The following is a 24,111-nucleotide window of genomic DNA, read 5'->3' on the forward strand; positions in this document are numbered from 1 at the left end:
TCCTTCCAAGTGATTCTCGCACTTCTTGCTGCAGTTCTTCACTTGTCCGAAATTTTGGCTTCTAAACTGAGGTCGAGCTGCCTATTTATAGTGGTTTCCCCCTCAAATTAGACGACTTGATGGAGGATGACCCGACGTGTTAGTTGGAGGAGATTATTAATTCCATCTTGAAGTCGACTTGCTAGGAGATGCTTGTGCTTGTCTTGGAGGGTCTTTTGACTCTTTTAATGACTTATACAAATGTGTAACATGCTCAAGAAGGGTTCTTCATACATGACAGAGATTCAAATTGACTTTTATGACAAGATGACAAATCCCAATGGCTCACAATGGGAGCCATCACTAAAAATAAAAGTCCTTGCTCATGAAAACCATGAGACAAGCATTATAATAATAATTTTATTTTTCTTCTTTACATCAATTACATAAATCATATTTACATGTCATTATGAAGACCGAACCTAGTTACACTTTTCAACAAATACCTCAATACTCTCTTCAGCTCCACCATGAACTGACTGAGAGTATTGAATGCGAAACAAATGTCTAGCCTTGTGTTAACTAGATACATGAGAGATCCGATGAGCTGCTATACAAGGTTAGGTCCACTGCTACATCCTCTGATGCATCTATCTTCCTCCAGTTGGTGATCATAGGCATATACATGGGTCTACAGTCCTGCATATTGAACCTCTTCATGATCTTCATAGTATATCTCCCTTGCCCAAGGAAGATCTCCCCATCTGTCTGTCATATAATTCTAATCCTAGGAAATAATGCATCAATCCCAAAACCTTCATCTCGAACTCCGCTGCCAAGTCCCTCTTATAGCCCTCTATGAGCCCTAATGACCCTATCAAGAATAGATCATCCACATAAAGTACGAGAATGAGTGGCTCACCTCCTACCACCACACAATAGAGGTTGGAATTCGCCTCTCTTCACGAAGCCCATCTTATGCAAGTAGTTGTCAAGTAGACCATACCATGCCCTAGGAGCTTGCTTGAGTCCATATAGTGCCCTCTACAACTTGCATACATGTGTATCTCTCCCATGCGTCTCAAATCCTTCTAGTTGTTCAATATAAACCTCCTCTTCTATCACCACGTCCAAGAAAGTTTCCTTGACGTCCATTCAGTGAATCTACCAACCCATCTACGATGCTAATGAGATCACGGCCCTGATAGAAGTGTATCTTGCCACTAGTGTGAAAGTTTCCTCATAGTTTATGCCTTCCTTTTGCGTATAGCCCTTGGCCACGAACCTAGCCTTATATTTCTCCACACTGCCATCTGTAACATACTTGATCTTGTAGATCCATTGAGAGCCAACCACTAACCTATCCACTGGTCTAGGCACGACCTCCCATACATCATTGATCATGATGGAGTTGTACTCCACCATTGCATCTTGCCACACCTGATGTTGCATGGCCTCATGATAACTAGAAGGCTCTTTGTCATTGACCTCCATCAATAATGCCTTGTACCGATCTGGTTGTCTGCGCTCTCTGGTGCTCGCCCTAGGAGCTCCCACAAACTCCTGTGCATCCTTCATGTCTGAAGCACCTCCCTATTTCTTCTTTCGTTGGTGGTGGTTGGAGCTTCATGCTCCTCATCCTGCCCTTGTTGCTCTATCTACAATGAACTCACTAGACCACCTACACCTAAGCTAGTGCTCGTACTGGTAATAATACTTGTGCGTCATTGTCCCTGCAGTTGTTGCCCAACCCTTAGAGCTTATGTTGGTCCACTCTGATCATCTGTTGGAAATTCACGAGATCTTTTGAAGGCTTTCTCCTCCTGGAATTTGACATCCCATCTGATGATGATCCTCCTGCAACTAGTGTTCCATGGAACACATCCCCCTAGGGTCGGGTGCACACACCCCTCGTACCCCACGCACCCCGGATGGAGGGACGTCCAAGGGTGTGTTTCCCCACACACCCTTTTTGGGGGGTCATGGGGAGACGCAAGGGGTGTGTTTCCTTAGTGTGGGGGCACGACTCCCCAAAAGGGGTGCTTCTGGGCCGTCCGCCTTCAAAAGACACTAGGGTATCAGAGAGGACCAGCGACACGATGGGATGTAGATCCATAGAATAGTGCACAGATAAATGATGAGGATGGACCAGATGAGCCAACATGTTTGGTTGGAGTTTCATTGGTTACTCAAGAGAGTGACTCTAACTCATACAGTGACATTCCCATAGTGTCCATGCTAACCGCAACCAAAACAGTTAACCTTACTCGGGTCTTTCTTCTCTTTTCTCCTTTTGACCCTAATCCCTTATTGGAACCCTTCTTCGCCTTCCTTTTCCTACTAGGGCTATGTTTTCCTGCTCCTTCTCAACCTTTAGAATTTTGTTGTTGTTGTTGTTGTTGCTACTCCTACTGCCATTAACCAAGATGAGCGTAAGCTCCTCCCGAGTGAAATCACTCCATAGATGATACCATCCTAGTAGTGTATCTCAAACATTGATCACTTGGACAAACACATTCCACTCCTTAGAAAACCCATCAGAGTTGTTCGCACAAGCTAGTCATCACTTGGCTTATCTCCTACTGCAGCCAACTCGTCCCTGGCGAGTCGAACTCTAGTGAGATAGGATACTGCGTCTTCACCCTTCTACATCTTGATGGTCCTAAACTTTTCTCAAAGAATAACTTTCCTATTTTCTATAGGATCTTGGTACATATTTACAATCATGTCCCACATCTGCTTCGCTATGTCCCTTTCTACAAAATGAGGGGCTATACGGTCCTTGACTCCATCAAGGATAATCCTCTTAGCTTTGGCATTCTCCTTTTTATAGGTCATTAGTTGTTATGGATATGTCTGTACGACAATAACATTCTCCGCATACTCCTTCAGTCCATACTCGTCTAATAAAAAAGACATTTTGGCTTTCCAAACGCCAAAGTTGGAGGCTCCATCCAATTTGTCCTGATCTCTCAAACCTACTGCAGCCATCTCTGGAAATCTGAAAATATGGTAAAACCCAAATAAATCTGGAGAAAATAAATAGGGTTATAAACCCTCAACTTTCTCTTCCTGTGCCTTGCGTTGATTTACTCCTACAAACCCACAACACTTAGATCAGCTCTGATACCATGCGAAATTTCCTTAATTGAAGCCACTGGAATTTAATCTTCTATCCACTAGAGATTATTTGTCTTCATAAATTAATCACGACAAATAATGATTAAATCACTACTGCAATTTTCACAAATAATAACAGGAACTGAGAAAAAATGCATACACAAATAATTGAGACCAATATTTTTGGACAAATTGTCCCTGGAAAAACCCTAGTGTGGGGAAAACCAGTTTTGCAAATGAGGGTGTAATGTTCCCAATTCTTTTTGTGAGTGCAAAATTCACTAAGGATTTTTGCCAATTTTTGGTGATATTAAATAAAAGGAGAATATATTATTTTGTAGGAGAAAAGTGGGAATTATTATTTTAATGAAGAATGGCGGCAAAGTAATATTTTAGTAGTGGAAGGTGGGGACCACTAAGGGAGAGGGCTAGCAATTATAAATAGAGCTTGGAGGCCTCCATTTGGTATCTTTGATCATTTGAAAATTTAACATTAGTTCCCTTGAGCTGCTTAGCCAAGACAACCGTGTTGTTCAACACAAGGAATTTTCGAGCAGGAATTCCTCCCTCATTTTGGAGAACTTTGAGTGTCTCCCTAGTGAGGCAATTTGGGGAGTTCAATTCAAAGTTTACATTGGGCATATTTGCAAGTTATTTCAGCTAGTACGTTTTTCTTCCAAGGTGCAAAAGTGGTTCAAATTGCTTGTGGGGAGATCAATTACAGAGGAGCTGAACACCGAAGGATTTGCAAGGATTTTTTCCCCTAATTTAGCTGGAGATTTTGTGGTGGTTAGCAGGGCTGGGTTAAGAGAATTCTTTGGGGCCGAAATTCTACATTTCTGGAAGTGCACAAGAGCTGGAGGAATAGAGTTTGAGGAGAGATAAGGGTCAGAGATTAGAAGTATTCCTAAGGGGAGAATTTAGCCAAAGTTGGGAGAGATTTCCAGTGGTAGATTTGGGCTTAATTCAGCAGTATCAGTGTTGTGAGGCATTTTCTGGCCAAATTGGGCAATTTGCACTTGTTGGGGGTCACTGGGGGTCAGTGGATTCAACCCAAATCCTTTATGGGTTATTGTGGGTTTATTGAGAGGAGTCTCTGACTAATTTTACAAAAAAAATTGGGCAATATTCAAGCCTAAAATCCTAATCCTTATAGCAGGTCAAATTGCTAGTTAGCTAGGGAATTTGCACCATTTTGTGGGTTTGACTTTGGCTTGGAGATAGGCCAAACCCTTTCTGAGTTTTTTTGGGTTTTTGTGGAGAGCTCAAGATTAATTTGAAGGAATTTTCTGAGCAATTTTAGAGGCTCAAACAGGGGTTTCTTCCAGCCATCAGTTGCAGAATTTCCAGGGTCAGCGCAGAACATTGTGGAGAACCCTTTCCTTTGCATTTGGGTAGCATCTTTCTCACCTAGGATTGTTTAGCTTTCTTTGGCAAGCCCAAGTGAACGCATTTCATGCATTGTACTCTTCTCCATATATAATAAAATGGCTGAATTTTGGTGCAGTTCCGGTAGAAATTGTGGGTGTTTAATTGTTGTTTAAATATTTCGGCGTTGTATGGTATTTTAATTTGTTTATCATTGTTATTTCCTTTTTGGAACATTACAGTGGTATCAAAGCCATAATCTTGGCTCAGCCTGTGGGAAACCCTTCATTCTATGACAAGACCGGGAAAAAAAATCATGGGATCCAAAGAAAGATTAAAAGCAAACAACAGAGCAATAACCTTGAGTGAGATGATTAGGATGCAACAAACGATTATTGATGTAGGGGAGCAGCTGATTCATACCACAATTGGGAATTAAGTCCATTCTCAATTATACAATAAATCCACTATGACCAAAATTATGGATAATGCATCAAGATGGCAAGACATGATTGCCACTAATGTGGATTTATTGGTAGCAAATTGGAAGGCATGCCATTCATTGGGACATGACATTCAGGCATCCCTCTCCTTTTGGGAGTTCTGTGAACTAAGAGACATGCACAAATCAGTGGGAATTCAGTGGAATTATGCAGGGATGATGAAGAGGATTAAGGCAAAAGATGAAAGAGTAGTTGAAGGGGTCGTGGTTCGTAAGGAGACAGTTAAGCATACACCAATTGATGAGATTCCATCCATTGTTGAGGTATCCATTGATGAGGTATTTGGGGTTGTGACCAAGTTCCCAGGTGATAGCGATGCACCACAAATTGATGAGGTGTTGGGAGACATCTCTGCCTTTTATGAGGAGCTAATAGGTACAGAGGCATCCAGATCTATGACAGAGGTGTCGGACGACCGTCATCGACAGCTGACTGGTGAGCATGTCTTGCGTGTTGGGTTGTTTATGGAGCAGCAGTTGGAGGTCGATGTTGAGTCCATGATGGAAGAGGATGTGCAACCATCCTTTGGGCTAGCCATTAATGAGGGGCAACATAGAAACCACACATTGGGATTTCAACACAGTTTGCTTCAGAGGCACACTGACAGGATCTACAATGTTATTAGCCCACACTTACGCATTGGATTGAGGGAGACAGAGTTGTCTAGACATACCCGAGGGGATGACTAGGTTAGCAAGATTGAGCGACATGAGTTGAGTATGACACCGCATCAGCTTGGAGGGCTTGTTCCTTCCATAGGGGATTGTACATTCAATCCCTCCTTTGGGATTGGATGGCGGGAGGTACTGAGCAGGTACCTGATGGAGCAGGCTAGGCGTTTGGATACATCCATGGCCACATTTCAGCAGAGGCCATGGATTACTAGAGGGACTCGAGGGCTAGATTGTTGTTCGGATCCAGCTGAGATTTACCATCACAACATACAGCGAGTAGGTGATGGCAGTAGCTACGTTATGGATCCGACATTTGGGCGCACACACATGTTTAGATCTCCATCAAAGCCCCGAACATCACTAGTGATAGGATGGTTTGACAGGGGAGCAAGGAGATTTCATGGGTTGTCTTCGTATACTGACTGTGTGTGGAGTCACAGGGTGATTAGCGTACTCTAGCAGGAGTTGGTAGGAGGAGATGGCATCGGCAAGACACCAGACGGGGCATTACATGGAGACGATACCCTCTCATCGGTATATTGGACACCGGAGCTACTAAGGATAGGCACAATAGTGTCATTCTTGTTGGCATGTGATGAGTCAGGCCGCTCATGTATTTTAGTGCAGATGGAGAGATGTAGCCAACATCATGGAGGGTTTACTAGCAGAGCGGTGGATATTTTGGCACATGCAAGATACCGTATGTTACAGGGTGGTACGACAATGGGCAGTGGTACACAGGACTGCACAAAGTTATGTCGTAGGGCCCAGTGTTATGTAGAGGGATGTGAATTGATGCGTACATACCCTATTTTACGCCATAGTATTCAATGGTGTGCAGGGCTATGCAGTGAGGAGTAGTGGCTTGCAGAGGAGCATGGAGATGCATGGTGGTGTGTCGTAGCATGTCAGTTTACACTATGGAGTAGGAGGAGTAACTCACATCGCATTGAGTACCCGCGGGGAGTGTCAAGTACAGTGACACAAGCAGGACACGAGGTGATACAGGATGGGATAGTCGCAGCAAGGGGTATCTAGCAGTGTACAAGGATAGGCCGCAGTGTACAATGGCATGTCGAGGAGTACAGGGATGCTTGGTAGTATGCAGGGGCGTATGGTGTTGCACAGCAGGGTCTTGGAGTATTGCCTCTAGGGAGACTCGTGGATGGAGACATCGAGCATACCTTTGGGGGTATTTCACCCAGGGTCAACGCGGACACAGATGAGCGATACTTGATGGTATCCATGGTGACTCACACACCTGACCCACTTCTACATCATTTACGAGCACAGTCGATTTGGTTGTTTTCCTTTAACACTCTAGGCATGAGCAACGGGGGACAGGGAGCTCACCCAAGATATTTGGATGACACTCAGTGCACTAGGGGAGAGACTTCCCAGCGGTGGCATTGGGTCGGTGCACGAGTTGACAACCACAGGTTGGGGGATGAGGTGATCATCTACAGGGGTGGCATATCGTTCATCACTAAGCCTACGCCTGGGGAGTTGGTCATGAGGGAGATATGTGTCATTCTTACCACACGACATGTCGAGACCATGCATGAGCAGAGGATACAGTGTACGGCTGAGGCAAATTTCCAATATGTGTCCGGGCTCTAGACTTTATATTGGCACATTATCAAGAGGGTGAATGGAAGACCCAGTGGTGACGGTTGGCAAGAGTAGGAGGGATCCGCATACACTAAGTCAATTGCGAGTATCATATACCCATCTATGGCTTATAGCGGTCATCGGTACTACAGTGCAGGCACAGGGCAGTTTAGCATGCAGCATATTAGTTCATGATATATGGATCCTATATATTGATTGCATGCAGGGACTAGAGATGAGGTATGAATGGATTCCAACAGTAGTCAAAGTTATGTCGCAGTAGGTCCGGTTATGGGATGCAGGGATTCAGTTGGTTTATAGATCACTTTGTCTCGTGATGAGTGGAGTCATGGCAGAGAGTGATCTATTTCGCTCTTGGGTTGGCGCGTGGGGGTTCGCAAAGGCCTCCATTGTATTGCGAGGCAGGTTTTTCCAGTTGCAGCACAGGATCAAGATTAGCCATGGATGAGTAGACATTGACATCATGGACATGCCTAGGCAGGATAAGTTGGGCCTTCACAGATATTCCACCATTATGTTTCAGGAGGGGAGGATACAGTCTGAGCATGATGGGCAGTTTATCATAGTCAGAGTGGCGTAACGTCAGCATGGTGGCACCCTTCGGAGACTAGCATGGGATCCGGGTACAACAGGATTTGGCGATTCAACTACTCCTAGGGGTGAGCTAGTTTCTACAAGGTAGACCATTCAGATCTTCCATTGGGTTCTAGTGATTCACTGTTGACATGGGGAGCATCACTAGTATGGCAAGATGTTCAATAGCGAGGAGTGGTTCAGTGGCACATTTGGGACCCTGGCATTGGTTAGGCCATCTTTTGAAGCAACAGGATATTGCTTGAGGACAAGCAATTTTTGGCAGGGAGGACTGTAATGTTCCCAATTCTTTTTGTGAGTGAAAAATTCACTAAGGAGTTTTGCCAATTTTTGGTGATATTAAATAAAAGGAGAAAATATTATTTTGTAGGAGAAAAGTGGGAATTATTATTTAATGACGGCAAAGTAATATTTTATTAGTGGAAGGTGGGGACCACTAAGGGAGAGGGCTAGCAATTATAAATAGCGCTTGGTGGCCTCCATTTGGTATCTATGACCATTTGACAATTCAACATTAGTTCTCTTGAACTGCTTAGCCAAGACAACCGTGTTGTTCAGCACAAGGAATTTCTGAGCGGGAATTCAACCCTCATTTCGAAGAACTTCGAGTGTCTCCCTAGTGAGGCAATTTGGGGAGCTCAATTCAGAGTTTCCATTGGGCATATTTGCAAGTTATTTCAGCTAGTACGTTTTTCTTCCAGGGCATAGAAGTGGTTCAAATTGCTTGTGGGGAGATCAATTACGGAGGAGCAGAACACCAAAGGATTTGCAGGCCTTTTTTTCCCCTAATTTAGCGGGAGATTTTGTGGTGATTAGCAGGGCTAAGTTGAGAGAATTCCTTGGGGCCGAAATTCTACATTTTTGGAAGTGCGCAGGGGCTTGAGGAATAGAGGTTGAGGAGAGATACGGGTCCGAGATTGGAGGTATTCCTCAGGGGAGAATTTAGCCAAATTTGGGAGGGATTTCCAGTGGTGGATTTGGGCTGAATTCAGCAGTATCAGTTTTGTGGGGCGTTTTCTAGCCAAATTGGGCAATTTGCACTTGTTGGGGGTCACCAAATGTCGGTGGATTCAACCCAAACCATTTATGGGTTTTTGTGGGTTTATTGAGAGGAGTCTCTAACTGATTTTACAGAATTTTTCGGGCGATATTCGGGTCTGAAATCCTAATTCTTATAGCAGATTGAATTGTTAATTAGCTGGGGAATTTGCACCATTTTGTGGGTTCGACTTTGGCTTGGAGATAGGCCAAATCCTTTCTGGGTTTTATGGGTTTTTGGTGGAGAGCTCAAGATTCATTTGGCAGAATTTTCTGACCACTTTTAGAGGCTCAAACAGGGGTTTCTTCCAGCCAACAGTTGCAGAATTTCCAAGGCCAACGTAGAACATGGAGGAGAAGCCTTTCCTCTACATTCGGGTAGCATCTTTCTCACCTAGGATTGTTTAGTTTGCTTTGACAAGCCCACGTGCACAAATTTCATGCATTGTACTCTTCTCTATATATAATCAAATGGCTGAATTTTGGTGCAGTCCCAATATAAATTATGGGTGTTTTATTGTTGTTTATGTTGTAGATCTGATACCCAGAAATATTATAGATCTAATATGAAAATGTAAAACAATACGAATAAACCCAGAAATAATATGCTCGGATACCAATTGTTGTAGATCTAACCCAGAATATTATAGATCTGATATAAAAGTATAAGATAATGCAAAGAAACCCAGAAATAATATGAAATGATTCTTTATTGATCAAAACCCTTATGGTAGGGCAACACCATACATTCACTCCTTAAGGAAGGAGAACACTCCACAAGCCATATGCATGTTCATACAATAATACTTCTCTTCATCTTCATATGTGGAGTCTCTAGCCTTTATATAGGCCTCATACATACAATACCATGCATCATTACCATGGTTTCCTCATACCATCAACTAATACCATGGGCCCATTACATTATTATTAACTACTTGTGGTCCCTTACATGACATGGGTTAACCACCTTATTTATTACTATGGCCCATCCCATTATTACATTATTACCTTGGGTACCTCCCTTGGTACCCCATATTATCCCCCCTAGGTACATAACAGTTTAAATATTCGGGCATTGTATGGTATTTTACTTTGTTTATCACTGTTATTTCCTTTTTGGAACATTACAGAGGGCTTTATTATTATTATTATTATTATTCAATAAAATATTAAGAATTACAATCTACTTCCCTCTCACTGGAAAAGCTCTGGCAAATATTTTTCTCTTCACAAAAACATTCTGGAAACCACAAAGTTTCCCTCTGTAGATGTATTTGGCCTCCTTGTGCAATTCGCACTCCTTCCTATTGATTTCTAGCAGCATCGGATGTGCTCTAAGCCTCAAAATTTGCAAGGAGGCTAGGACACGTCTATTCCAGAATACCCAGAAATCGTTTTGGGAAGTTCTATCCGAAGACAGTTTTATTAAAATAATTAATTATTTTTAAAGGATGCCTAAGTCTAAACTTAGGAAATTAAAATAATTAAAAGGTATTAATTAAACTGAGGGTGAAACTTCTAAAAGAAGACGAGGATCAAGTCAAAATGATCTGAGCCATTGATTAGAATGTAATATGGACCGTTGATTGATCAACAAGAGGATTATAAGAAGAGTCTTCATGAGCATTTGGAAAACACATCGGGTGAGAGATCAGAGATCGATTTTCTCAGTGAGGGGCAGGAATAGTTTTCTGAAGGAAGAGTTTCCTGATCTGGGAATATATTGCAGAGGAGGTAGAGAGAGATCCAGAAGGAGCAGCATAGAGCCACGCTGAGCAACATAAAGCCACATTGAGGTAGCGCAGAGCCCTTGAGCAGATTCGAGATTTTGCTGAGGAGCAGATCAGATCCAGTGTCAAGATACAGGGTGTAAGACCAGAGGATAGAGCATCTAACCAACAAATCGATCAACCAAAAGGAGTGACGCAATCCCCAGAAGGTGTGACGCAAAGCAGTGCAGTGACTACGCAGAGGCAGCTTAGGGCTAGCCATTCAATGGCTGGATCAGAATCGAATTTCCAGTGATAGTGTGAGGTATTTCTCACTAATTTCTCTACCAGTCAGATTCTCTATATTGGATAGCCAGTAAGGCATCCAAAGATTGTATTCAGAAACCACTGCATAATAATACAAACCCTCAGCTGTTGCATCGATTTTCCCGCATTGGGTTTTTACAGGGACATTTGTCCATAAACAACGGTGTCACTTGTGAGTGGTTATTTCTTCTTGCTTAGTTCTTGTTTCCACATATAATTTAATTAGTGAAGGCTGCAGTGGTATTTACTTCGATATTTACAGTGTAACACAGTAAATAACTTGCATGAATTACCAAGTAGGAGAAGTAATATCAGTTTGTTGCATTAGGGATTTGGGTCACCAGATTTTCACATGGTATCAGAGCGCAGGTGAAGCAAGAGAGCAAACCGAAAGAGCCCAGCGTTGAAGAGGAGGGAGATTGAAGTGCTGCGTAGGCAGCAAATCGAATCCCCAGAGGGATTGCACAGTCCAGGCCAGGAGGGCAAGATTCTCAAGGAAGATCTCTCTCTAAGTGAGTTGACAGAGAGGTAAGATTTCCAGATCGAGGTTTGTTAGTGGGAGAGGGAGCAGCGCAACAGAAGCTTCAGCGAAGAGTAGTCTTCAGACGAGACGCAGTTTTCTGCAGCAATTGCTAGGACAGAAAAAAAACATCAAAAGAAGGAAGGAGACACTTTTTGAGAGAATTTCTTCCTTAGAGAATTCCTAGCCAAGGAATTCAATTTCTCAGTTGCTAAGCAGCAGTAGAGAGGAGCAGATCTACTAACTCCAGCAAGGAGTGCGTAGGCTAGCCTACCAGCAACGTAAAGAGAGGAGGCAGTTTGACATTTTGATGGCAAAGATGGCAGCTAATGGGCTGAGAGATCAAGATTGGTTGGACGGAGCATCCAACTATGTGATCTGGAAGGCTAGGATCTCCTACCTTCTAGATGAGCATAATCTCAAAGCCTATGTCGATAGTGTGGTAGTTGAACCTGCAGATGTGGATCCACTCAAGAAGTACAATCTTGAAATGGCGAAGGCCAAGCGGTTGATCCTTGATGGAGTGAGGGGTCATGTTGTTTGTCACACTATTGACAAAGGGACTGTCAAGGAGATGTGGGATGCCTTGGCTACATTGTATCAGGGATCTTCCAAGCAGCGAAAGATGTACTTGGAGGAGAAAATGAGATCCGCGAGGATGCAGAAGGGGGAACGCATTGATCCGTTCCTATCGAAGCTTCAGCAGGTCCGAGACTCGTTGGCAGGTGTAGGATTAGCACCTTAGCCTACCGAAATGGTGAGGTTGGCCCTGAATTCAGTCTTAGAAGAATGGCAAGTGTTTGTCCAGAGTATCCTGGGCAGAGAGAGATTATGGGATTGGGAAGGGATGTGGGTCGCTCTTCAACAGGAAGAGATGAGGCGAGATTTAGTCAAGTGCAAACGTGATAGCAGCAGCAGCAGTGGGACGAAGCCCAAGGACAAGGAAGAGAATGCAGCCCCTGCATCAAAGGGGCAACAGGAGCAACAAAGGTGGAAGGACGTCTCAAAGATCAAATATTTCCAGTGTGGTGAATTTGGTCACTACGCTACACAGTGTCCTCTCAAGAAGAAGGACAAGGACGAGAAACATTATCCACAGGCTGCAACCGCAAAGATCAAGGAGGAGTTTGCCATGATTGCACAAGTACCTCCAAGGGAGAGGTGGGGTGATCTAGTATTGTAGTTCGAAATAACTGCAGATGGGCAGGGTCCATTAAGGAGTCCACCTCATGGATCAATACCTTGCTACGGGAGCCCATAACAGAAGTAGTAGGATGGACCAGTGTCAGTTGATGCAAAAATGTCGGAGTGACAGTTGCAGTGGCTAGGAGCACCAGAGACTGAGCAGCGCAGAGCAGAGTTGGCAGCAGTGCAGTTGGCACAACGCAGAGTCAACAACAACACAGAGACTTCAGAGGGTCAGCGCAGAGACTAGCGGTAGTCAGAACTCCAGCAACAGATGCATCACGCTGAACACCCTTGGTTCAGTATTTTGGATGTTTTTCTCTGCAACAACAGCAGAGTTGCAATGCAGATGCAGTTGGTAGCAGCATGCAAAGTTAGCAACAACACAGATGCAGCATTTGCGCAATAGTTGGTGGGTAGTGACGTCAGACATCAGCAGCGCAGAGGGAGATGTTACAGAGTCAGGGTGATGCTTTAGCAAGTTGCATTACTAGAGCACATTCCTCGCTAAGAGGGATTGTTGATTTCTGGTAGCATCGAATGTGCTCTAAGCCTCAAAATTTGTAGGGAGGCCAGGACACATGTATTCCAGAATACCCAGAAATCGTTTTGGGAAATTCCACCCGGAGACAATTTTATTAAAATAACTAATTATTTTTAATGGATGCCTAAGTCTAAACTTAGGAAATTAAAATAATTAAAGAGTATTAATTGAACTAGGGGTGAAACTTCTAGAAGAAGACAAGGATCAAGTCAAAATGATCTGAGCCATTGATTAGAATCTAATATGGGTCGTTGATTGATCAACAAGGGGTTTATAAGAAGAGGCTTGGTGGGCATTTGAAAAACACATCGGGTGAGAGATCAAAGATCGATTTTCTCAAGAGATCAGCGCAGTAGTTGCCGAAGAAGTCATTGAGGAGATTTCTTGCAGTGAGGGGCAGGGATAGTTTTCCGAAGGAAGAGTTTCTTGATCCAAGGATACATTGTAGAGGAGGCAGAGAGAGATCCAGAAGGAGCACGTAGAGCCACGCTGGGCAGCGTAAAGCCATGTTGAGGCAGCATAGAGCCACGCTGGGCAGCGTAAAGCCACGCTGAGGCAGCAAAGATCCCTTAAGGAGATTCGAGATTTTGCTAAGGAGAAGATAAGATCCAATGTCAGGATCCGGGGTGTGAGTCCGGAGGACCAGAGGATAGAGCATCCAGCCAGCAGATCGATCAGCCAGAAGGAGTGATGCAGTCCCCAGAAGGTGTGACATAGAGCAGCGCAGTGACTACGCAGAGGCAGCCTGAGGCTAGCCTTTCAATGGCTGGATCAGAATCGAATTTTCAGTGATAGTGTGAGGTACTTCTCACTAATTTCTCTACCAGTAAGGCATCCAAAGATTGTATTCAAAAACTACTGCATAATAATACAAACCCTCAATTGTTGCACCGGTTTTCCCGCATTGGGTTTTTCCGAGGACATTTGTCCAAAAACAACAGTGTCACTTGTGTGTGGTTATTTCTTCTTGCTCAGTTCTTGTTTCCACATATAATTTAATTAGTGAAGGTTGTGGTTGTATTTACTTCGATATTTACGGTGTAACACAGTAAATAACTTGTCTGAATTACCAAGTAGGAGAAGTAATATCAGTTTGTTGCAGTAGGGATTTGGGTCACCAGATTTTCACATTCCCTACAATTTGCACTGGCTTTGAAACGCGCACTAGTTGCTCCAGAAATTCAAACTGCTTCCGAGAAAACTCTTCTGCAAAATCTGCCTCCAGCAACTTGTCGGACCAACTCGCACTACCTCCGAAAGATAGCTCTGGCAACTGGCTATTGAAACGAGCTTCCTCGTCACTCGCACTGGCTAACTGGTTATTCGCACTGCTAAACTCGGCCTCTTTGTCTAGTAATGAACTTGACTTCCTTCCTCCCACTAGAAACTGGAAATCACTCTAGAAATTTCTCCTCAATCTTCTCTGTTAAAACCCTTCTACCGATGTCTCCCTCACTCAAACTGTGCCCTTGCTCTCTCTGCAACTAGGTGATTCGAACTCCATGTGTCTCCAACTAACCCATTGATTTGCTCTTATAATCTATCGTTGAGCAATCAATGGCTATGCTCTAATCACAATAAATAGCTAAGATCATCTTGACTCCATCAAGTGACTTTTCCAAAAGTCTCTAGAGAAAAATCGATTTGCCTCAATTAATCTGATTTAATTAACCAGATTTCCTAAGTTGGACTTAGGAGATTATTTAATAATTGGCTAACTAGTCTAATTAAGGAATTTAGAAAAAAAATTGCGTCTTGGAGATAATTATCCTCCTGTGTTCCTTAGCCTCTTAGACACCAATAGAGACTAGAACACATGTCCGAGCTACCAAAATTAACATTTAAATTGAATTATTTAGCTCATAGAATAAAATACACTTGCTGGAAATTTAATTGGAAATAAAAAATCAACAGAAACTATAGGAAACCAATCTCCAAATACACAGAAATTTTTGCCCTTCAAATATCAACTTTTCATTAAAATTACTCCAAGCTTACAAGGGCTCCCAAACTGGGAAAATAGCCCACTAAAAAAACAAACAAAAAAATTACAGCAAAACCTAGTTGTTCTGGTGCATCACATAACTTGTATGCCCTGCCAAAACCTGTTGTAAAAACCCTCCTGCTGCTGAAATTTGTCCTAGAAATTTGTACAGCCACTCTTCTCTTTTGTTGGGTTGTACAGTCTCTTGAAGTTGCCTCGACGTCTGCTGCGTACAGCCAATTTAATATCTAAGAGCTAGGTGAATCTCCTTTCGTTGCTAACATTGTTTCCACTTTTATCCTTTGGACTTGCACACTGAGTGAAAATCCTTTATCACTCTCTCACTTGTGTTTTTCTAACACTCTTTGAGTCTTTTCCTTTCACTTTGTCTTTCTCTTATAACATTGAGTTGATGACCAAGTCTCTGTAACCCTAATCTCTCAATGAGATTAAAACCCAATCAACAATGGAGATTACATCTAAAGCATTCATGCAATACTTTACATACATTAATCAACTCATTGATAAAAGACTCTTCACTATAATAATTAACTTTAATTAAAGTGAATTACAAAATTAAAAGGACCTTTTTGGACGACTTCTACACATCTGACACTAGACCTGTGCAGATGTTTTTGTCCAATGCTACAAACATCAACAAACTTTAGTAGGGCTACTTTGCCCTTTCATTTGGGAGAGATTATGGCTTTTAAATCGAAGTTGCCAGTCGTGATTTCAACCAGTAATGTTGACTCTCTTGAGACTAGGGCCAAGGTGGGTATGTTGACCTTCCTTGACAGTGAAAAAATTAATCCAATACATAATGACTTGTAGTGTCTATCTATTCAAAAATCCCCATTAATGCAAACCTAAACAATTCTTGCATAAACCAAGCAATCATTCTCTTTTAAAAGCAACATTATAATGCATTAGGGTTCCCAGCAATGTTAAGAATGCACAATCAGACATTAGTTGAATATATATATATATATGGATGTTAAATTATGGTATGTTCTATGCTTATAACAGTTTACTTCTTTTTCTTATTGTATTCCACAAATTAGCAATCACATGTACATAAAGTAAAGTGTAGATAGAACATTAAACGATCGACAGAAAACAAGCCAAGACAAGAGACACAAGATGTGGCGGCTAGCCAGGGACAAACCCCACAATGTGTGGGGAAACCCTTTGATCAAATCTTCTTTTATCTTCAATAATTCAGCAGAGAATAGTACAATAAATCTGATTTATATCAACAGTAGCAAATCCTAGATCAGCAGCATCAGCATTAACGGCTTCATCATCAAAACTAGGGCAGTCGATATCTCACAAACCGACCGTTGGATCGGCTTGATTCCACCACCAAAAGTTGCAACCTTCAGAGGAGGTTCAGATGAACCTACAGCACAGTTCAGAAGAGGAGGTTTGATGGTCCACGCTGGTCAAACTTTGGATCTGCAGTTGCAGCTTCAGTTTCAGCAGCTTCCTTCCACGTGTGAGAGAGAGACTCTTTTTTGCACAGTAGAGAAGACCCTCTTTTCTGCGCAGGAGAGAGAGAGAGATGTGATGAGATGAGTGAGTGCAAATGAGGAAAAGTCCTCTTATATTTATACACAACTGATGATGTTTGAATAGATGTGACTGTTGGGCTTCTGAGCCTACATGAGTTGTAGGTCGGCTTGATAATAATTCCATAATCAAAATAAATTCATATCTCCATAAATACTTATCGAAATCAAATGATCTTTAGATCAATCCTACACCTCTCGACGAGAGGAATCTAATAAAAATATTATTAGCCATGAATAAGATGACCCACATGAAGTTTGGCCCTAGTTGCCAATTTAACGCTCCCTCTCAACTAGGGAGTACTTCATCTGCAATCTATTTGTCGGTCGCTACTTATTCATCCATCAAATGCACTGCCCTGTACAGCCTGACCCTTGCCCTGCTCTGCTCTATTCTGCCTGTTCTGCTTTGTCTTGTTCTGCCCTGTACTGATCTGTATTGTTCTGCTCTGTTCTGCTCTACTCTTGCATTGTTCTGTTCTACTCTTCTTTTGTCCGAATTATGAAGAAGAAGAAATGATCGAGGATGTATCATACTGACTCAAAGTCAGTCTCAAAGTATGTACCACTGGTCCCAAACCAGTCTCAACCAACCCGAAGTCAGCGTCATAGTGAGTACAACTCCACTGGTCCCAGACCAGTATCATCCTCCACTGACTCAAAGTCAGTCTCAGAGTGCGTACCACTGGTCCCAGACCAGTCTCAACCGACCCGAAGTCGGCTTCATAGTAGGTACCACTCCTACCACTGGTCCCAGACCAGTATCGCAGTCTCAGAGAGTGTACCACTTGTCCCAGACCAGTCTCAACCGACCCGAAGTCATCGTCATAATATGGTACAACTCCTACCACTAGTCCCAAACCAGTATCATTGATCCCAGATCAATGGAGGTCATCCTAGCGTAGGGAGTACGGTAGATACAGTGATGCGTCCATCGGTACTACTATGGTCCCTAACTTCATTTCCCTGCTCATTGATCAGATGAGAGGTACTTCCCATGAGTCCCAGACTACATGGGTAGGATGCCTCGACAAGAGAACTTAATCAATCCCGTCCTCATAGGAGAACACATCAATCCTGCTACAATCGCCATGGAGAACACATCAATCCAGGCCTCATAGGAGAACACATCAATCCAGGCCTCATAGGAGAACACATCAATCCAGGCCTCACAAGAGAACACATCAATCCTGCTACACAGGAGAGTGAATCATCCTGTTCCACAAGAGATCGAATCATCTTGTCCCATAAGAGAGCGAATCATCTTGTTCCAGTGCACACCACCAGGGGAGGGTGAGTCACCCTATGGTCGTATGTTGCTCCAGTAAGAACCGCAAGCCCTCAGAGCTCCCAGAGCTCAATGTATGCAACATGCAGGACCCTCATTGGAAAGTCTTTGAACAACACCAAGTTGTTCTCGAAAAGTCAGGAATTTTACTTTCCCTAAGGGCTTTGTCAGAATGTCGGCAACAGTGTTGCACGAAGCGCCCCCCCCCCCCCCGCTCCGAAGCTCCAAGCGCGCCCCGTACGGAAGCGCAGTATGAAGCGCGCTTCGGAAATTAGGAAGCGCGATTCGTAAAAAAAATTGCGCTTCCTGGAATTTCCGAAGCGCCGGCTCCGAAGCGCGCTTCGTACGGCGCTTCGGGCCGCCGAAGCGTGGCGCTTCGGAGCAGGAAGCGTGCGCTTCACGCACGCTTCCGTACGCTTCGGCGGAAAGGGGCGCGCCCAAGGGAAAAAAACAAATTTTTTTTTTATTTTTTTTTAAAGTTAAGTTAACTCAACCTTAAGGGGGTGGGTTAGGGTGAGGTTAAGGTGAGGACTTGTAGACTTGTGAATTTGAATTTTGAATCTTTTTGGCTTGGCGGTGACCAAGTGACATATTTTGTAAACATTATTATTTGAATTTTGGACATGACAAATGTTGACAGTTGCTCACTTGCTAGATAAATCATAATATGCTCTATGTTTTATGTTTTATAATATGCTTAAATGTTTTATGTTTTATAATATGCTTAAAAATTTGATGTATGTTTGTTATAGCTAGAATATAGATGATTGTTGTACATACTAGTAACTACAATGGAATCATGGATGCCATATCTATCTTGATTTATGCAAAAATATGCATGTTTTCATGTCTTCTACAATTAATTTGGTATTTGGGATGTTTGTTTTGAGTATAAATGCAAAAAAATATAAAAATATATATATATAGCAGACGCTTCCGCGGACGCTTCGCTTCCTAGATTTTTGGAAAATGACGCTTTCGTGCTTCCGCTTCCGCTTCCGTGCTTCCGCTTTGCTCCCGCTTCGTGCAACATTGGTCGGCGACCTATTCATCTGTACCGATATGTTGGAGCTTGATAGCTCCCTTTGCACCATATCTCGAATATAGTGGTACCCGATATCGATATACTTGGAGCTATCATGAAATATGGGATTCTTTGACAAACGAATCCCACCCTGGTTGTCACATAAGATCACGGTGGTACCAATGTAAATCCAAGCAACTCACTGAAGGGATTTCGTAACCAGACTGCCTCACAGGAGGCCATGCTAGTAGCAATATTCTCTGTTTCAGCGGTGCTCAAAGCCACCGACTTCTACTTCCTGCTCATCCAGGATATCGAAGCAGATCCCAAGGAGAAACAGCACCCGGAAGTGCTCTTATGGTCCTCCACATTGCCTGCCCAATCAACATCAATGTATCCAAGTAGTCTCACATCTTCGGCAGTGTATCTTAACCCATAAGTGATTGTGCCTCGAAGATATCTTAACAGATTCTTGGCACCAATCCAATGTATGTGGTGGGGTTCAACCATATGTTGACTCAACGTGTTGACTGCGAAGCATATATCTGGACGGGAGTTCACTAAGAACAGTAATGCTCCGACGAGTTGCCGATACTCGATAACATTTCGTAAAACAGGTCCAGCAGCACTACCGCTTAACTTCTTGAAGTCAAGCTCCATCAGGGTAGTTACAGGCTTGAAGTCCACCATACCGAATCTTTCCAATATTTTCACCACATATTTTCCTTGAGATAGGAAAATTTCCCCTGGCTTCTGCCACACTTCAAGTCCTAGGAAATAGTGCATCTGTCCTAGGTCCTTCATTTCAAATTCAGAAGCCATCTCCCTCTTACATTTGTGAATGAGAGGGTCTACACCTGTTAGAAAGAGGTCAATCACATACAGCACCAGTATGAGAGGCTTGTCATCTTCAACCTTAAAGTAAAGGTTAGGATCGACTTCACTCCTAGTGAATCCCAACTTCATCAAGTAGCTATCTATCCTCTCATACCATGCTCGGGGTGCTTGCTTCAACCCATAGAGAGCCTTCTTCAACCTGCATACATGAGATTTTCGATCATAAATCTCAAATCCTTCGGGTTGCTCCACGTAGACCTCTTCTTTGATCGAACCATGCAAGAACGCGGTCTTGACATCCATCTGATGTAGGTTCCATCCTTGTGAAGCCGCAAGGGCTATGATCGAGCAGATGGTCATATATCTGGAAACAAGTGCAAATATTACATCATAGCCTATACCTTCCTTCTGGGAGAAACCACGAGCCTTATACTTTTCCGTACTTCCATGTGCTGCATGTTTTATCTTTGTAAAGCCATTTAGAAGTGACAATTGTCTTGTCCTAGGGTTTGGGAACTACTTCCCAGACATCATTCTCCATAATAGACTCATATTCTTCGGTCATAGCATCCTTCCATACTTGATGCTTGACGGCATCTGAGAATGATGAAGGCTCATTTTGTATTATCGTGCTCATGATGGTCAGGTATCCCTGATACCTGTTAGGTTTCTTACTTTCACGGAAGGTTTCTTGGGGTGCAGCATGTCCTTGAGCATCTTCAAGTATCCCCCTAAGCCATGAAGGCCTCTTCCTAGAAGAGGAAGGCTCAGGTGGATAAATAGGATCCATGGGTTCCTCCACATCAGGCATTGTTACATCATCTACCCATAGAGATAGCTTCCACAATCGTACAGTTCTTCCTTTCCGCCACACCATTCTGCTCAGGAGTATGTGGTGTAGTAGTCTCCCTCTTAATGCCAGCCTCAGATATGCCTGAGTGAACCAACTGTAATATATCGGAGGTCTTGCTTGGCTTGAGGGAATGGTCCCCTTTTGAGCTTTCCTTCGGCACATCCTGGATATACACCTTCTTTCTCTACTCGGAATTCGGGCATCCCTATCGCCATTTGTCTTACACCGAGTAGAGCTTTATAATGAAGGTGGGCAAACCTCCGATGCCAGAGTTCGGACTAAAGAGATGTGTCATAAGACATGACACCTAGCGGACTTCCATCGACCTGATATAATGAATCAACACGAAACCCAAGAGAAAAGGCATCTTTAACATTATTTTTCCATATGTGTACCTTGCCATCGTTGAAGGTTACCTTGTAACCTTTGTCTTCCATTGCCTGAAATGGACACCAGGGTCTTTTTGAGGTCAGGTGCATTTAATACATCCTGGAATTTCTAGCCTTCTTGAATGGTTGTCCTCTTCCTTGATTTCCAACACTCCTTTTACCTTTGCTATTGAATTTGTCATTCCTTTGATTGCCATCAAAAGGATTTTGATCATCGTCTCGGTGTGAGTCCTTTCTATCAGGGCACTTCTTGCTCTTCTACCCTTGTTTCTTCTTGAATGCATCTAGCCATTAATTCCTCGAAACCAGGAATTACATTATTGTTCAGAAGAGTAGTCCTGAACACGTACCAATCGAATGGTAATCCTCCAAGAGTCGTGAGTGCCATTTCCCTGTCAGTAATAGCCTCCCCAATAGATAGGAGATCATTCTTGATCTCAGTGATTCTTAAGAAGTATGCTTGCATACTCTCATCTTTACCCTTCTTGATTTCCCTTAGCTTATTTCTAAGAAACAAAACTTGATTTGCATCATTAACTTTAAATAAACTCACCAGTCTATTGTAGATTTCCTTGGAGGTGTCCAGTTCAGAGATGTAGGCCACCAAGTGCTTGTCGATAGAGTCCCATATGATCTTCTTTGTTTTAACTTCTCCGTTTTTCCATTTGCTCCAGGCAGCAGCGGATGCATTTGATGGAGGCTCAACAATATTGCCTCTTACATGGTCCAACACTCCTTGATCTTCTAGGGTTAGATCGATAGACATCTTCCATCCGTGATAGTCAGATTTCTCACGGAGCTTGTCTTCGGCAGGAAAGATTGTTCAGGACCCCATAGTTCTTTTAGGATAGCCTTGCCAATCTTCTCTTTGGTGATTGCTCTTGCTCTTGCTCGGGCTTTGTCTTCACCTCAGCTCTGATACCATGTTAAATTATGGTATGTTCTATGCTTATAACTGTTTACTTCTTTTTCTTATTATATTCCACAGATTAGCAATCATATGACAGAAAACAAGCCAAGACAAGAGACACAAGATGTGGCGGCTGGCCAGGGACAAACCCCACAATGTGTGGGGAAACCCTTTGATCAAATCTTCTTTTATCTTCAATAATTCAGCAGAGAGAAATAGTACAATAAATCTGATTTATATCAACAGTAGCAAACCCTAGATCAGCGGCATCAGCATTAGTGGCTTCATCATCAAAATTAGGGCAGTCAATATCTCAAAAACCGACCATCGGATCGGCTTGATTCCACCACCAAAAGTTGCAGCCTTCAGAGGAGGTTCAGATGAACCTACAACGCAGTTCAGAAGAGGAGGTTTGATGGTCCACGCTAGTCAAACTTTGGATCTGCAGTTGCAGCTTCAGTTTCAGCAACTTCCTTCCACGTGTGAGAGAGAGACTCTTTTCTGCGCAGTAGAGAAGACCCTCTTTTTTGCGCAGGAGAGAGAGAGAGAGATGTGATGCGATGAGTGAGTGCAAATGAGGAAAAGTCCTCTTATATTTATACACAACTGACGATGTTTGAATAGATGTGATTGTTGGGCTTCTGAGCCTACATGAGTTGTAGGTCGGCTTGATAATAATTCCATAATCAAAATAAATTCATATCTCCATAAATACTTATCGGAATCGAATGATCTTTAGATCAATCCTACACCTCTCGGTGAGAGGAATCTAATAAAAATATTATTAGCCATGAATAAGATGACCCACATGAAGTTTGGCCCTAGTTGCCAATTTAACAATGGACCACCACAAAATTAGAGAAGCAAAGGCATACCTATAGACAAGTTGAGAATGAATATACATTTAAGTGCATGTAGTCAAGGAATTCAATTTATTACTATTATTACATACATCAACATGTTAGAAAATCGGAAAGGCAGAAAGATTTTCTTATATTGATAATTACTTGTGATATCTGTGTTTTTATTTTCTTATGTTCTCCTTTTGTCTTTGTTTCATCAAGCAATCATGAAAACAAAATACGAAGATCAATGACACTAGATGTAGGCTCTCAACCAGGGCTAAAACCCCTCTATAGGGGAAAACCCAGTCAAACTCTTCCACTAGCAAATTCAAGTTGAGATAGACCAAGACCCCAGACCAAATGACCTTCCTCCTCCACCAAGTTAGCCTTCCAATATGATTCGGCAACTTTCAATAGTCTCTTCTTGTCCAGCAGCTATAACCCAGCAACAACCCAAAATTTCGGCCCAGCTTCAAAACTGCAGTTTCGGCCTCTCCAGCGACTCAGCAGCTTCACGCGTGTGAGAGAAAGAGAGAAAATTTCGACTTCTTGTGCCTGACAAAGTCCTTCTTCTTTGCTAGCCCTTTCCTTCTTGTTCCTTGAAATTCGCACTTTTTCTTGTCCCAGAAGTTGCAGATTGAACTTGTTGAGTGAGTGTATCAAATGAGGTTGAGTTGTTGCCTTTATATAGGAGATTTTGCCCCTCAGTTAGGCCGACTTGGAGGAGGAGGCTGGAAGACCTAATTTACATCAAAATAAATTTGTTTCTTGATTGACAGTGCCCAAGAAGGGTCTATTACATTACGACATGGACAAGGACACTTGACATTAACCCTAGAAGCCTACAATGAAGGTTTTGAACTATAAACCATTGACCCAAGCATGAAACCCATGATTTAATAAGTCAATTTTTATAATAATAAAAAAAAAATCTTTCTTTTGACAAATACATTACATCATGACTCAAATACAATTATGAAGACCGACACTAGTTACATTCTTCAACACAACAAAAATAAGATTCTAGACTTATGACTTAAGGAAAAATATTTTGCCCCTCAGTTAGGCCGACTTGTCCAGTTTGAGGCTGACTTGGGGGAGGAGGCCTGGAAGACCTAATTTACATCAAAATAAATTTGTTTCTTAATTGACAGTGCCCAAGAAGGGTCTATTACATTATGACATGGACAAGGACACTTGACATAAACCCTAGA

At 42.7% G+C, this 24,111-nt stretch overlaps 1 protein-coding gene across 1 annotated transcript in view; it reads right to left on the minus strand.

Annotated features, from left to right (window-relative positions):
• LOC149250918 (ketol-acid reductoisomerase) overlaps window positions 1-24,111 on the minus strand; it is a 112,481-nt gene that overhangs the window by 66,289 nt on the left and 22,081 nt on the right. The gene's annotated exons all lie outside the window — the stretch shown is intronic.

The sequence above is a fragment of the Pinus tabuliformis genome, chromosome 7 (genome assembly GCF_031772625.1).
Source record: "Pinus tabuliformis cultivar Carrire ecotype Pingquan chromosome 7, CPIR1, whole genome shotgun sequence".
Lineage (NCBI taxonomy): Eukaryota > Viridiplantae > Streptophyta > Pinopsida > Pinales > Pinaceae > Pinus > Pinus tabuliformis.